This window comes from Podarcis liolepis, assembly GCF_965112155.1.
Source record: "Podarcis liolepis genome assembly, chromosome: 2".
Lineage (NCBI taxonomy): Eukaryota > Metazoa > Chordata > Lepidosauria > Squamata > Lacertidae > Podarcis > Podarcis liolepis.
The window spans coordinates 17,091,980-17,108,157 of NC_139555.1; the positions used below are offsets into that span (position 1 = coordinate 17,091,980).

A 16,178-nucleotide genomic window follows, 5' to 3' on the forward strand; every position below is an offset into this window, starting at 1 on the left:
GCTGGGACTTCTGCTTCTTTCCATTTGGGGGCAAGTAACATTCTTGCCGCTGTAGCCACATAAATGAATAAGTTTCTATACAGTTTAGGTAGTTCTGTCCCTATAATTCCCAAAAGAAAAGCTTCCAGTCCCAGATGCCACTCATGGCCAGCATGATTACTAGCCATTGAGAGAATTCTCATCCGTGATTTTGGCAACACTTCATGCTACGTCAGTGACCATCGCCACATCTCATGGCTGTGTTCCATAAGTTAGTCATCCGTTGTGTGGAAAAGCACTTCCTTGTATCAGTTCTCTTGGCTCCCCTGCCTATCGTGGGATGATCCTGGATTCTAGCATTATGAGAAATGATGGGAGGTGAAGAAGTCTACTCCCTTTCTCCTCAGTATGTGAATGTACAATCTACACTTTCATAAAAATAGAGGAGGAAGAAGAAGAAGAAGAAGAAGAGGAGGAGGAGTTTGGATTTGATATCCCGCCTTTCACTCCCCTTCAGGAGTCTCAAAGCGGCTAACGTTCTCCTTTCTCTTCCTCCCCCACAACAAACACTCTGTGAGGTGAGTGGGGCTGAGAGACTTCAAAGAAGTGTGACTAGCCCAAGGTCACCCAGCAGCTGCATGTGGAGGAGTGGAGACGCGAACCCGGTTCCCCAGATTACGAGTCTACCTCTCTTAACCACTACACCACACTGGCTCTCAAGAGAGCAGGACCCAAGGTTCAGACATCACCGAAATCCGAGGGTAAACCAATTCTGCGAGGTAGTAAGCTGCCACCACTCCTGACATCTGTCCGCCCATCCTGAGGTCTCAGGTCAAAGTCTAGACATCCCTAAGATCCCAATGAACAACAGCTAAAGTTGCACTCTCTGTTTTCAGGGGGCGTTCAAATTACACGGCAGATGTGACCAAAGAGATTGAGGACACCGGTTTAGAATCAAGGCTTAACCCAAACAAGTCCACCAAAACGAAGAGGTAGATATTACATTACTGTAATAAACCCGTTGTCTTCTGCATTTTCCCCTGCCCCCTACCTCCCAGTTCCAAGGCCGAGAGGAAAAGTTGAGCAATGTATGCCTAAGTACACATGGGAGGCTGAAATGCTTCCTTGATTTATGGAGGACCAGGCGACAGGTTCTTTAAAAACCCTGCTCTAAGCATTCCTGCCCTCTCAGAAAGCAGAATCACCAATCAATCTCATTTTGTCCTGGCAATCAACTGTAATTCTTCATCCTCTCCAGCCTGGAAGATCACCTCTCCTTCTGTTTCAGGGATTTGGTCCATGGTACTTCAGGCGCTGCTGGACTACAAATCCCATCAGCCCCAGTGAGCATGGCCAATGACCAGAGATGGTGGGAGCCGTAGTTTGGCAACATCTGGAGGGCCACAGTTTCCTTAACCTTGTTGTGCACCCAAACCTAGCTTCCAAACTCAAGAGCTGTGCACAGAGCACCATCTAGTGGTAACGTCTTGTGAATGCCTCCATTTCTCCAAACTCTATTAAATCAATTTGACTTTTCTTTTTTTAAGCCATCATTTCAAAGACAAAACTTTGCTTTATTGACTTCTGTATGGCCAGTACAGGTTAGGAACACAGGTAAAAACCTTTCGCCTGTAGAAATGACACCAAATTTGCTTGTAACTCACATTGTACCCCTTTTATCACTGCAATTTAACTGGCCCTCTCTTTTTATTGTATATGCTGCGGTTTCGTAAAAATAAAATAAAATGCTTACGTTTATCTCCTGCCTTTTCCCCCACTAGAGAACCTAAACCTTGCAGTGGTTCTCAACCTGTGGGTCCCCAGATGTTGTTGGACTACAACTCCCATCATCCCTGAGCTCTGGCCTTGCTAGCTAGGGGTGATGGGAGTTGTAGTTCAACATCTGGGGACCCACAGGTTGAGAAAGGCTGAAAGGCACCATGCATGTGTTTCCTAGACAGTATCACATCCAGACACTGACCAGCCCCAGCCTCATGGGTCTTCAAACCATACCCTGTGGGTTTTTTTTAAATAAAAAACATAGAGTTTATTTTATTTCCCATTGCTATTAACTACTGTGCTGTGGGTTAAACCACAGAGCCTAGGACTTGCCGATCACCCCGCGACGGGGTGAGCGCCTGTTGCTCAGTCCCTGCTCCTGCCAACCTAGCAGTTCGAAAGCACATCAAAGTGCAAGTAGATAAATAGGTACCGCTCTGGCGGGAAGGTAAATGGCGTTTCTGTGCACTGCTCTGGTTCGCCAGAAGCAGCTTAGTCATGCTGGCCACATGACCTGGAAGCTGTATGCCGGCTCCCTCGGCCAATAAAGCGAGATGAGCACTGCAACCCCAGAGTTGGCTACAACTGGACCTAATGGTCAGGGGTCCCTTTACCTTTACTGTCTGAAAGGGGCAGCATTGAAATGCAAATGTTTCTTTATTTATGGCACTGGTTTTAGCATTTGCATTGCCTGTTATTCCATTCTTAGGTGCTTAACTCTTTAGATCAAATCTTCCACTCCTTATTTGAGGGTTGAGCTATAGTCTTACTGCAGAAAGCTGCCACATTAGCCTGCCCAAGGAAAATGTGAAATACAATCGATCAGCAGCTGCTAGGAGAACCCAGAGTCATTATGGTTCTGGGAAAACAAAGGATGAAGTCAGCATTCTGGGAAAGTGCTAATGAACCAAAAAGCACAGAGAACCTTCTGAGTAATCACCAAACAAATGTAAACAGACCTACATACTAAAGAGACATGTGCAGGATCTGCCTAAGGTGGAGCTCCTGTGGAAAGGGAAGTGCATTATGGGATAAGGAGTCCTCTTCCAGAGTTTCTCATTTATTGCCTCTAATGAGAAATCAGGCTGAGTCACCTTTTCTTTTTCCTGCCAGCTTTCTTTCTGATGGGAAGTGGGCAGTTGCTCCTGGAGACTGTCCAGGATGCTACCAGTCAAGTGTTTCAGGTGGAGAGGCTGCTTTTAGCGGACACATCTCTGGGTTTGTGGTGGCGGCACAGCAAAATGGTGAGAAGGGCGGCGTGTGTGCATTCGCACGCCTGCACACACAAGCCCTGAGTTATGTACTGAAGTTCTCACCCTGGGCCAGCAGGGGGATACTGTAGATAGTTATGCAAATAAGGGATCGAAAGTGACGTTCAGTGATTGGATAGTTTTAGAAAATTGTTACAGTTATGTTGTACTGGAGCTCTATATAAGCAGGCTGACTGAACCCTTCAGTTCAGTTCTGTTCTGGCCTGTGAATAAACAAGACCTGTTTGAAGAATCACTGTGTCGTCTGATATGTTCACCCACAACTTAACACCCTGAACCCGAATCCCATTGCATCAAAATCCTGAAGACTGGAACATATGAATTAAGGGTACAGTCCTTTGGAGACATCTGGGAATAAATCTCAAACTCAGAGGAATCTGTTTCTGAATAAATATGCATTGGAGCGGGCTGCATTAAGATAATATTGTGACCCTCTCCCCCACTTTCCTAAGAATAGACCTACATTTAAAAACTACAATAGCCATCCCATGGGCTGGGCAATATCTGGTTTTCCACATCACAATATATCACCAGCTAAACATCATGATAAGGGATGCGGGTGGTGCTGTGGGTTAAACCACAGAGCCTAGGACTTGCCAATCAGAAGGTTGGCGGTTCGAATCCCCGCAACGGGGTGAGCTTTCATTGCTCAGTCCCTGTTCCTGCCAACCTAGCAGTTCGAAAGCACGTCAAAGTGCAAGTAGATAAATAGAACCGCTCCGGCGGAAAGGTAAACGGCGTTTCCGTGCGCTGCTCTGGTTTGCCAGAAGTGGCTTAGTCATGCTGGCCACATGACCCGGAAGCTGTATGCCGGCTCCCGCGGCCAATAAAGCGAGATGAGCGCCGCAACCCCAGAGTCGGTCACGACTGGACCTAATGGTCAGGGGTCCCTTTACCTTTACCTTTAAACATCACGATATACCGATATATCATGATGCCTGAAATAAGGATGGAACTATGTACAGCGGTACCTCTGTTGCGAAAGGGATCTGTTCTGGAGCTCTAATTTCTGACTTATTTATAGTGCTCCCCACCCCCCGGTGTGTAGATTCACCCAGAGATTCCTATGAAGTGGAGCACTTATTTTTAATCTTAGTTGGAAGGGACTATCAAGACCTTACAATACAGGAATATTTTGCTCAATGTGGGGCTCAAACCCATTAAGAGTCTCATGCTCTACTATCTGAGCTTTAAAACACATTAATATTCCAATTTTCCGGTGTGTATAAAGCAGCCCAAAGTAGCTTACAACTAAAAAAGAGTTAGGTATAGCAATTTTTGAAAACAAATAACAATAACACAGCAGGGATAACCATTTTTTTAAAAAAATGAAGGAAAAGACCAAAAGATAAATCAATCATCATACATGTCATAAGCCTGCTGAAATAAAGAAAAAGCTTTTCAGGGGTCACATCTGCAAAATAAAGCAAATAAAAATGCAATCTGCTTTCCCTGGACTGAACAGCCCCTCAACTCACCAGGTTCTCATAAGATTCTTACTTGAGTTTCAGCTTTTTGTTTGCCTTTCTTTTTATTGTGTTGAGCACGATCTTGAACTGAATGAGATTCTGGATGTTCACCTGCTAATATAAATGCCCCATGTCAATCATGAGCACCGCGCAGGAGGCCACAGGAAGAAATGACTACCCTAGATGGGGCTGTGACTTTTCTCACTACCACAATGCCAAGTTTTGTCAGCAAGCTGGTTAACCCTATGCTCCCCAATGAACAAACAGGTAAGATATGCATCTTGCATATAATATGCAACAGCCCATGCAAACGGTTCTTTTAAAGAAAGCCTGGGAAGAAATGCCTTCCCATACAGTGGTACCTCGGGTTAAGTACTTAATTCGTTCTGGAGGTCCGTACTTAACCTGAAACTGTTCTTAACCTGAAGCACCACTTTAGCTAATGGGGCCTCCTGCTGCTGCTGCGCTGCCGGAGCGCGATTTCTGTTCTCATCCTGAAGCAAAGTTCTTAACCTGAGGTAATATTTCTGGATTAGCAGAGTCTGTAACCTGAAGCGTATGTAACCTGAAGCGTATGTAACCCGAGGTACCACTGTACTAGCAAAATGTGCAATGGTCCATAATAATGGTCCTAGGTCCAATTTCCTGGCATTTTCAGTTCAAAGAATCAGGGAGCAGGTGATGGGAAAGATCTGAGCCTGAAACCAGGGATAGCTGCTGTAATGATTTCTGGCAGGCAAGCAAGCCTGATAAGAAGTAAAGACTCTCCAGCAGTTTTATGTATGTTTATTTGCAATACACATCCAGAGCACGACTTCTTGCCTGCTCGAATTTACAATAGTTGGTCAGTCTGAATTTTCGCCCCTCCCACAGCAGAAAGGATGCCAAACTCCTTCCTTTCCCATCTTGCCCTTCTGTTGCCATCTGATCTTATCCAGACGGCTACAACAGGGACTGAGAGGTTGACCTCCCCCCCTCCCCACTTTCACTCGACACAGACTCAGACCTCCGCTTATCTGCTGATTGCCTAGCAACACTCTGGCTACCTTCCAACTCTTCCTCTTCTTAAGAGCTAACAGAGTTTTCCCCAGGAAGGGGGGTTGAACTGACCTTTTTTGACTCTGTCAGCCAGGTCTCATCTGCAGAGGCAATCTTACCTAATTCCAGGCATGCCAACTTGAATAAAATATAGGGGTGGGGGCAGGTAAGCCCCACCCTGCATAATTGATCACATGATGTAGCGCATACACACCATTTGAATGGCGATGCCCATCAACTTTGGGGGGTGGGGGGGCGGCAGTGGCCCTCTCAAATATTTTATTGAGAGAGCTGAAGGGACCTCGGTCTCTAGGAGTTGGCTCCTATGCCTTATCCATATTTGCTGAAACCATATGAAATCCACTATCTTTTGAAATTTGCACACCTTCCAATTTTCCAGTGCAACTCTCCAGCCACATATTGCAATGTGTACAAAAATGCATATACTGGGGTGAAGTGTGCCTAGAAATGCATATATTAGTCAAAATAACATACAAAATGCATTATATGGGGGGAAATGGCTTCTCAGATTTGTGTGTATTAGGGAAAATGCATACTACATGCATATATTAGGGTAAATCCACACTAACCTGCCTATGAATTTTCATAAGGACTTTTTTTTTTAAGGGAAAGTGATGTGGAACTCTGAAGACTGGAAAAATGAAAAAGAGAAAGAAGCCAAAATTGACACATTTGGTAATTCCTACTGAAGACATCCTCTGCTCATTAAGCAGAATCTTTGGTATAAAATATGTATAACAAATGGTTTTTGGATCTAGTTCTTTAAAATATTCCTCAGTGGTTTTCTGCTATTAGAGCCAACTGCTTTTAAGTGGAAGTCTGTCTCTGTGACTTGAAAAGTAGCTTCTTTTGCAAGTTTTGCAGATTTAACCTGCTGGGAATTTCTGTACACACAGGATAATTTGGAGATAATTTGCTGTGATTTGGGCATCACATTTTTTATTCTTTATGGTGCAGATGCATATCATGTAGTTTTTTAAAAAACGTCATCAGATTATGTAAATGTTAAGTTTTATTTGTTTTTATTTTCCCTTGGAAATGTACAGTGGCACTTTGGGTTGACAGTCACATTTACTGCTCTAAATTGTCATAGCAGGTTGACTCATAGAATCATAGAATCATAGAGTTGGAAGAGACCACAAGGGCCATCGAGTCCAACCCCCTGCCAAGCAGGAAACACCATCAGAGCACTCCTGACATATGGTTGTCAAGCCTCTGCTTAAAGACCTCCAAAGCAGGAGACTCCACCACACTCCTTGGCAGCAAATTCCACTGTCGAACAGCTCTTACTGTCAGGAAGTTCTTCCGAATGTTTAGGTGGAATCTTCTTTCTTGTAGTTTGGATCCATTGCTCCGTGTCCGCTTCTCTGGAGCAGCAGAAAACAACCTTTCTCCCTCCTCTATGTGACATCCTTTTATATATTTGAACATGGCTATCATATCACCCCTTAACCTCCTCTTCTCCAGGCTAAACATGCCCAGACTCCACAATAAAGTTTTGTTTGACTAATACACATAGCAAGCACCTCAGAGAGAAGCTCCCCATGCGCCTGGGCAACTGGAACACAAACATATGTGGGACACTAACAGTCCGTTTTTTCTAAAAAAAAATATGTTTAGGGGTACTCTCATTTTCCTACTCATATTGAAATACTGCCCCTCAATGAGGCTAAACTTAGATTCACAAAACGTTTAGGGGTATGCGTACCCCTGCGTACCCCCAGAAAAAAAATCACTGGACACTAATTATTTCACAGAACACAGTTTAGAACCAAACCCAGAGCATGCTCTGGTGTGCTCCAACTATCTTTTCTGAATTTTATTCTGTTTCTCTATTCCTTGAGACACATTGCCATCTAGTGGCAATCACTGGGGTTTTTTTTTTTTTGCACAATAGTGAGCGAGAGTAGGCAAGTAAATATTTGAATTTCCATGGCAAAGCTAACCACTTCTCCATCACTATGAGGGGTCCCTGCTGTCAAAATTTACAGTGTGGGCTGATGCTACAATCATCATACGTTGCAAAGAAGTAAGCCCCACTGAATTCTATAGGGATTGCTGCCTTATAAGGTTGTACACAGGATTGCAGCTTGAATTGCTTAGTTTTAAGGTGCCACGCAAGATTGTTAAGGCCCCATGAATTTGCGGAGCTTCGGGAAAAGATTTTTTCTTCCCACAGCTTCCCTTCTGTGTCTTGTTTGCAGAATGTGGAATAAGGTGAAGGAATCTATCTCCAATTCTGATGGGAGGTGTGAACTGCAGGATAAAATTGGTCAGCAAGGAAATTATTTGTTTGTATTATTATTATTATTATTATTATTATTATTATTATTATTATTATTATTAATTATTCATATGTATTATTATTATTAAAATTATTTATAGCTTGCTCTTCACTGAATATTTTCAATCTCAGAGCAGGGAAGGTAAAGGTAAAGGTACCCCTGACCGTTAGGTCCAGTCACAGATGACTCTGGTGTTGCGCGTTCATCTCGCTTTATAGGCCGAGGTAGCCGGCGTTTGTCCGCAGACAGCTTCCGCGTCATGTGGCCAGCATGACTAAGCCGCTTCTGGTGAAACCAGAGCAGCGCACGGAAATGCCGTTTACCTTCCTGCTGGAACGGTACCTATTTATCTACTTGCATTTTGACGTGCTTTCAAACTGCTAGGTGGGCAGGAGCTGGGACTGAACAACGGGAGCTCACCCCGTCGCGTGGATTCGAACTGCCGACCTTCTGATTTGCAAGCCCTAGGCTCTGTGGTTTAGACCACAGCGCCACCCGCGTCTCCAGAGCAGGGAACAAAATAATAAAAATAAGCAGAGGGAAAAAGAAAAGCATAAAACAGTGACAAAATCATATAAACAGGTCCAGGAAACAACGAAATGACAACTCTGTCATAAAGTAGACAAGTAAATCTAGAATGTAAAAAAATAAAATAAAAAATCAAGATTTTCCCATTTAAGGAAACACTTAGGTAGAAACCAACGTAAGACATTTACACAGATGAAACCATCAATGGCCTTAGCAACCGTTCCCACCCTGGTTTTCCCTTAAGGCAGCCCACTCACTTGATGTCAGGGACTGGCGGCTGTGATAAGTGTGTGCCGGAGGCAAGGGGGCTGGAGACTGACTTGAGAGCCAGAACCAGCGATTTGTGGGCTTTAGTGCCACCCCAGAGGCAGGAGCCAGGGCAAGAGGAGAGGTCAGAGCTGTCAGGGATGGGGGCACAGGACATGTCAGAGAAGCTGGAATAGACTGGTCAGAGGAGGGTTGGGAGAAGCTAATGGGGGGGGGGGGAGCTCCCAAGGCAACCTGCCATTGACTTTCAATTCTGCTCTACAGCGCCGTCTGGTGTCACATTTTTATAGCACATTTTTAACGTTATAAATTGACCTGTGTAGCTGAGTCTTGGGTTGCCCCAGCCATAATGAAACATTAAACATTAAAAATAACTTCTCTGTACAGGGCTGCCTTCAGATGTCTTCTAAAGGTTGTATAGTTACATACCTTGTTGGCTTGTGAGTTGCTCAACTCCATACCCTCCAACATTTATCTGATGAAAATAGGGACGTCCTAAGGAAAAGCAGGACATTCCGGGATCAAATAAGAAACCGGGATGGCTTCTGTAAATCCGGGACTGTCCCTGGAAAAATAGGGACACTTGGAGGCTCTGTTCTTTTCCCTATGTCATTTTCTCTATTGGATTTGAAGCTCCTGAAGAGGGAGGGGAAAACCATCATTTTTTTCTGCAGGGGTCACCATGGTTGTTTCTGCTGGACACAAATACAGGTGATTTCAAAAGGAACATAAGAAGCTGCCTGATACCTGATCAGACCATTGTTCCAACTAGCTGAGCCTCAGCACGGACTGGCAATGTTTCCCTGTGGTATCAGTCAGGGAGACTTTCCCAGTCCTACCAGGAGATACCAGGAATTGAACTTGGGGCATTCTTCCTGCAAAGCAGAACCAGGACCATACAGCAAAAGGCTTTGCAGATGGGAAGGAAGCATTGTCAACAACAAGGCTCAAGTCAAATAGCAACGATCGCCATTTGACAGGCATGTGAGAGAACCGAGCCAGAAATTACAAATCTGGCACAAGCCATAAAAATATATAATAATGATGTCAATATGTAGAAACTAGAAAGACCGTAGATGGAAGCTCATTAGCATCCCTCAATCCATCAGGTTAATGAAGAACATGGTCCATAAAATATGCACTTGCATGCTGCTATAAAACACAACCCTCCGATGTTTCCAGCTAATAGAATTATTTTTCACAATGCAAATTAATTGCTGTAATTCTTCATCTGTCTCTAGAAACAGGCCAATGAGTTGTTATGGATTAGTAAGCAAACCTGTCCGAGTTCAGTCCTTTCGAAAGCATCCCTCGGTAAGTCCACCTCTCTCCTTTCCACTGACAGCTATCAATCCTGGTGGGGTTCTTGATTCAACTCTGGCAAGGAGTATTCCTGTGGAAACTGCACATGACGTCTTTGTAGGAGTGCAAATATCCAGAGTGTGGGGTCAGGTGGGATTACTATGAGGAATTATAAAATATGCATCAAGCCATTGTGTCCACGATGAATGCGTTGTGCTGACTGGGTTTGAGACATTGTCAGTAATTTCTTATCAAATTCCACAACCCTCTGCATCTCTGGCCATTTCTTCTACTGTCCATTTCTCTTGCTTGACAAGTCACGTACTGCAGGCAGGCATGCTGGGTCATCAAAGACAATGGGCAGTTTCTTTGATGTAGCTTTTCTGATATGTTAATCTTAGGATGTTAATCTTAGGACCAGGAAACAGGTCTCACATAAAGGTGATAATGATCGCTGTCCTCCTGGCCATCCTTCTTATCATGTGTATTGATTGTTTATGACCTCCGGGGTTGCTGAATGCACTCTTTTGTAGTTTTCATTCATTTACTCCAAAAGTATGCATGCTTAACTAGTGTTTGTAGTTTAACTTTGTTCCCACGTGGGGTTTGTTGAAATGCTCAGAAGAAATCTGATTGGTTCTTAGAACACTCTGTAAAAAGTTCTTTTGTGAATAAAACGACCTGGGCTGAGGGGTGGAAGGACGCAGAGATTATTATAGGCACCCTTCCCAGAGTTTTGCTGATTCAAGCCTCTGTGTGTATTCTTATTAATCAGAGTTCAATCCTTCCTTTACTTTGGGAACGCCTCACATCTTATTCAGAGCCACCCCTCTGGCTCATGAGAAAATATGCTGCCTGTATATTTCTGAGAGAGTGACTTGCTCTGTGGCTGCATCCACACCATACATATAGCATCCCAGGAACTCTAGCTTACCCTGTAGCAAGGTTTTTGGTGGGGGTAATTAGAATTAGATTTATTATTTGATTATTGATGTAACCCCCCCAAATGTATTTTTTATAGTTATGTTTCCACCTCTATCTTCAGTACATTTTATTTTATTTTATTGCTATGGCTAGTGGCTGATGCAAATAAAGATTCTTCTTCTCTAGCTTACCCCCAAAGCTACAATTCCTGGCACCCTCGACATACTACACTTCCCAGGTGTATTTTTTTTTGGGGGGGGGGGAGTCCTGTGAAGGGGTGAAGGTCAGGATGACCAATGGAGAGCCAGACCAGAGCCAGGCTAAGAACCTCTGAAGCCATATTATAGAGCCATCTAAAAGCTAAAAGCATAAAGCCATTTTAGAAAGCTAAAGACTATTTCTCTTTCTCCTGTTTGCCACTTTGCCACCTTTTGCAGAGGCAGCTAGCTTGCAAGGATGTGGTTAGGGTAGCTTGCACCTGAGGTTAAGCCATTTCTGAGAAACGACCCCTGACAAAGGCAAGTAGCAGGATGTTTGCTGACCACCGGGCTCCAGATATAACTCTTAAGTGAGAAGGTGCTAAACCACACGACTCGCTTTGGTACATTTCTAGGAAGCAGGGGGTTCAGGGGTATTTCCTGGAACTAGTAAATAGGTTAAGCAGTTTATAAGCTTCTGGTGCCATCTAGTGGATAGGGCAAGCTTGGAACCAAACACGGCAGCCACCAATCTGATTGGTAGAGCTATGATGAATATGCAATAGATGGGGAGTGGTGAGGGGCTGAACTATGCTTTGCAGAAAGGTATATAAGTAGGCTGCCCCTAAGGAGGGGTGGGCATTTTTCCCATTTTCTTAAATGCACCCTTTGCTTTTGTCTGACAAAACCAAATAAAAATCTTCTTCTTTAAGAAGCCTTGCTGCCTGGTTTTTACATTCCTGGTCTGGATACCGAAGTCCCTTTCACTGTACTTTAAATATGCTTTAAGTGTACGGCGTGTACACAATTCCTTCTTGTCAGCACAGATCTTCCAGGAAGACCCACCTGAATGTCGTGCCACTGGGAACTGTACACTTGGTGATACAGTGGATTCCTGGCTCGGGAAAGACCTCCTGCCTAAATTTCAGTGGACATCCACACTGCTGGCCTTCAGCTGAAAAAACATAAAATCTGGCTGTTTTGTTCAGGCCTTTCTTTTTTTTAATATACTTTTCAGGTTTATACACTTCACTAATGTTACCATCATTTTAACATTTCAAAACTTGACTTCCTTCCCCCCTCTTTCTGCAGTTCCTTAAATTTATTTTTAACACCTTCTGCATATCCAAATTAACTTAATTTTCTCATTTATTCATCTTCTTTAAATATACGCTCTTATCAAACTGCAGCCTATTACAATAATCCTGCCAATGTTCTTATCTGTTTACAATTCATCTGTAAATATTCAACGAACCATTTCCATTCTTTTATTTTAAAAAATTGTCATCTTGATTTCTTATTCTTTTGGTAAGTTTTGCCATTTCTGCATATTCCATAAATTTTTGCATCCATTCTTCCTTTGCTGGGACTTCTGCTTCTTCCCATTGTTTTGTTCAGGCCTTTGGGCGCCCTTTGCAGCCGTCATTTGATACTACGACTAAATATGCTTTTTATTCCTCAAGGATACGTGTTTTAAACTGTGAGGACTTTGTTCTTTTATTCATGACTCACCTGGGGATCCAAGGCCGCAGGGCGAAGTATAAATAGCTTAAGCAAAACAAAAGAAAGCAAGAAAGCAGATCTCCTCAGGAAACTGAATTCTGGGCCACAGGTACTGTCAGGGCAGGGCTCTGAAGGCAGAAGGCCAGACCCCTACTCAGTGCCGGATTTTCATATAAGCTAAACAAGCTATAGTTTTTATTTATTTATTATTTAAAGGGGGGGGGAACCCTGGATGCACGTTTCCAAAATATAAGATAAAAAATAAAATAAAACCTAAATACAGCAACAGTGTTTTGTGTTGTTTTGTAGGCTCCTATGATGTAAACAATGGCCCCCGCCTGCTAGCCTGCTCCCTAAAATATCACTGGTTTGCTCATTTCAACTATTTGTTGTTGTTGTTTAGTTGTGTCCGACTCTTTGGGACTCCATGGACCAGAGCATGCCAGGCACTCCTGTCTTCCACTGCCTCCCGCAGTTTGGACAAACTCATGCTGGTAGCTTCGCGAACACTGTCCAACCATCTCGTCCTCTGTCATCCCCTTCTCCTTGTGCCCTCCATCTTTCCCAACATCAGGGTCATTTCCAGGGAGTCTTCTCTTCTCATGAGGTGGCCAAAGTATTGGAGCCTCAGCTTCACGATCTGTCCTTCCAGTGAGCACTCAGGGCTGATTTCCTTAAGAATGGATAGGTTTGATCTTCTTGCAGTCCATGGGACGCTCAAGAGTCTCCTCCAGCACCATAATTCAAAAGCATCAATTCTTCGGCGATCAGCCTTCTTTATGGTCCAGCTCTCACTTCCATACATCACTACTGGGAAAACCATACGGACCTTTGTCTGCAATTACTTTAACAAAATACATACTGTATTTGGTTATGTGCAAATGGCTTTAGATACCTATTAGGTTCATAAATTACCATATAGCATATGTTCAACAAAAAAACCCCCAGCAACAATTTGTTGTTGACAAAGGACAGCTGGACATACATAAAGGGCCAAATTGCCTTCAGTAGCTTAGGGCCTCGTCAAACCTAAATCTGGCCCTGGACCTACTTGGCAGAATGAGGAGGCCCTCAAAATGTGTTAGGACATGCATGCCACATTTTGAAATAAAGTGAAGAAATGGACAATACCATCTCTAAAGAGTCTGTCCCGTCCCCCTCCGCCAGCTGACTGTTAAGGTCTTGCCACCTGTCCTGTATAACACAGGATTGCCCTGTATTTCAACATAAAATGCTATGTCCTGTATCAATACAGTTTTGCCTTGTAATGACCTCTCCCGGCTATTGACAAAAAGAAGAGGAGGTGCAGAGGACTCCTTGCCTGAGAAGAAAGGAGGTCTTCAGTCCTTGTGAGGAAAAAAAAGCCGAACTGGACACCAGGACTATGTTCACCAGGCATCTGATGTTGGGATAAAGGAGTCAGGCATATGTGAGTTCTCTGGTGCTTTGTGTACGTTTGCAGGATTAGGTACTTTGGTCTATACAGTATACAGTTATAATCCCAAGTGGAGCCATTCTGGTTATCTGAATCTGAATTCAGAATAGGAAGAGGCTATTCTGCGAAACCTGTAACCCTCCTGGTGTTGCTGGAGAACAGCTGCCATCACAGCTAGCCAACATGGTCCCTGGTGTGTGTTATTATTTGTTAAGTTGTGGGTGAACATATCAGACGACACAGCGATTCTCCAAACAGCTCTTGTATATTCACAGGTCAGAACTGAACTGAACTGAAGGGTTCAGTCAGCCTGGTTATATAGAGCTCCAGTACAACGTAACTGTAACAACTTTCTGTAACTATCCAATCAGTGAACGTCACTTTCGATCCCTTATTTGCATATGTGGACCTGAACTATCTACAGTATCCCCCTGCTGGTCCAGGGTGAGAACTTCAGTACATAACATCATCATCATTATTATTATTATTATTATTATTATTATTATTATTATTATTAGAATTTATATACCGTCCTATACCTGGAGGTCTCAGGGTGGTTCACAGATGGGAGGGTTGCCAAGAGGAAGGTACTGATGTACAGTGCCCACAGCCAGAACTGTCTTTCAAAACATAAGGAAGTTTCTAGCTCTCCTTGAAAGAGAGGTAAGAAGCAAAATGTTCTGGTATCATCTAAGCAATTTCTGTGAGATGAACTAATCTGGCTGCTTCCACCTTTCAGTGTTTTTGAGCAGGGAGTCAGAGCTGTGATTGACAAGTGAGTTGTTTAGAAATCAGAATATAGGAATCCCTGGGCTCCTAAAGAGCTGCTGTTTTCCCCTCCTATTCAGCGAACATTTCTTTCCTGCTTCTGTCTCACTTTTCTAGTCCAGGGAGTCCCTGTGGATTCACCTTCCTTTTCCCCCTAGCAACCAGGATGCATCTTTCTGGTGGTGGGTTTGTCAGAGATCAGGTACTCCCTAGAAGTTATTTTCTGCAAATGCTACTACACAATAAGTGCAGGTGGAACTTAATGAATCTTCAGTCTCCCAAATGGCAAATGCAAACGGTGAAAACTTTGCAAAGTGGCTTAGGCAGGAGCTAAAGATCAGGCAAAGAATTCACTGTATAGTTAACTTAACGTACAATAGTACACAGCACATGTCCGCCTCATTTGTGTTTAATGAGGCTTACTCCCAGGTAGGAGGGTACAGGATTTTGTATAGGGCTGGCTTTGTGGGGAAAGCAGGGTTCTTCTGCCACAACTGGGTATTCCAAGGAGAAATTCAACAGGTTCAGTCTTTTCTAGTATGGAAACAGAATCACAGGGAATGCTTTATCCTTCTCATTCTATCTGTCAGACATTTTATAATGTTTGTGGCCACTGATTCATTTTGTGGACCCTCCAAACTTCCTGCAATAGAGGACACACATTTGCATACGGCGCAAAATATATGCGAAGCTTATGCAAATCTGTCTCCTCCTTTGCAGGTGGATTTGGAGGGCCCAATCCACAGGCAGAGCCCAGGCACCAGAAAATTCCTGGCCACAGGTTGTCCATCTCTGCAGCGCTCCTGAAAGCCATTCAAACCTATTTAGAAATCCTGGCTTAACAGTCTTAGGCCTTTCATCAGTTCAGCGTTTTTGCAAGTCGGCAACAATTGCTGTGCAAATGACGTGTGAAACATTGTCGAAAATGGAGAGCACATTAGGATGGGGGCTCAATATTAATCTCGCAGACAGTGTGTGTAATAGCAAAGGATTTGAACTGTAAACTGAGCTGGGAGCTGAGGCAGATGATTCTATTTAAAGGCTTTAGTTTTCCTTGTTTCTCCTTTCGTCCTCATTTGCAGTGACATTTCTAATTGCACTATTTGCTCTCAACTTGTCTGATGTATCTTATTATATGCTTTAATGATTTTTATACCCCAAATTGTTAACTCCCGTAGAATAATATCGGCAATATTTTACTCCCGAGAACATTACCCATGGCTGCTTAGTCGCGAGTGGAAATCTTGCATTTAAAAAAGATTAATTCACTTGGGGACATTAACGGCATCTGCCTTTAGAATAATTTAAGTCATGTAATGCTATAAGTATAGTTTTTGTGATGAGTAGGGATGAGAATCACAGAATCAAAGAATTGCAGAGTCATCTAGTCCAACCCTCCACAAAGCAGGAAT

At 43.5% G+C, this 16,178-nt stretch overlaps 1 long non-coding RNA gene across 1 annotated transcript in view; it reads left to right on the forward strand.

Annotated features, from left to right (window-relative positions):
• The first annotated feature begins 466 nt into the window (after positions 1-466).
• LOC310700680 overlaps positions 467-16,178 on the forward strand; it is an 81,559-nt gene continuing 65,847 nt past the window's right edge. Inside the window, exons 1-3 of the long non-coding RNA XR_014522706.1 lie at positions 467-971; positions 6,164-6,232; positions 9,879-9,951. This is a non-coding gene — a long non-coding RNA (uncharacterized lncRNA). The remainder of the gene's footprint in view (positions 972-6,163; positions 6,233-9,878; positions 9,952-16,178) is intronic.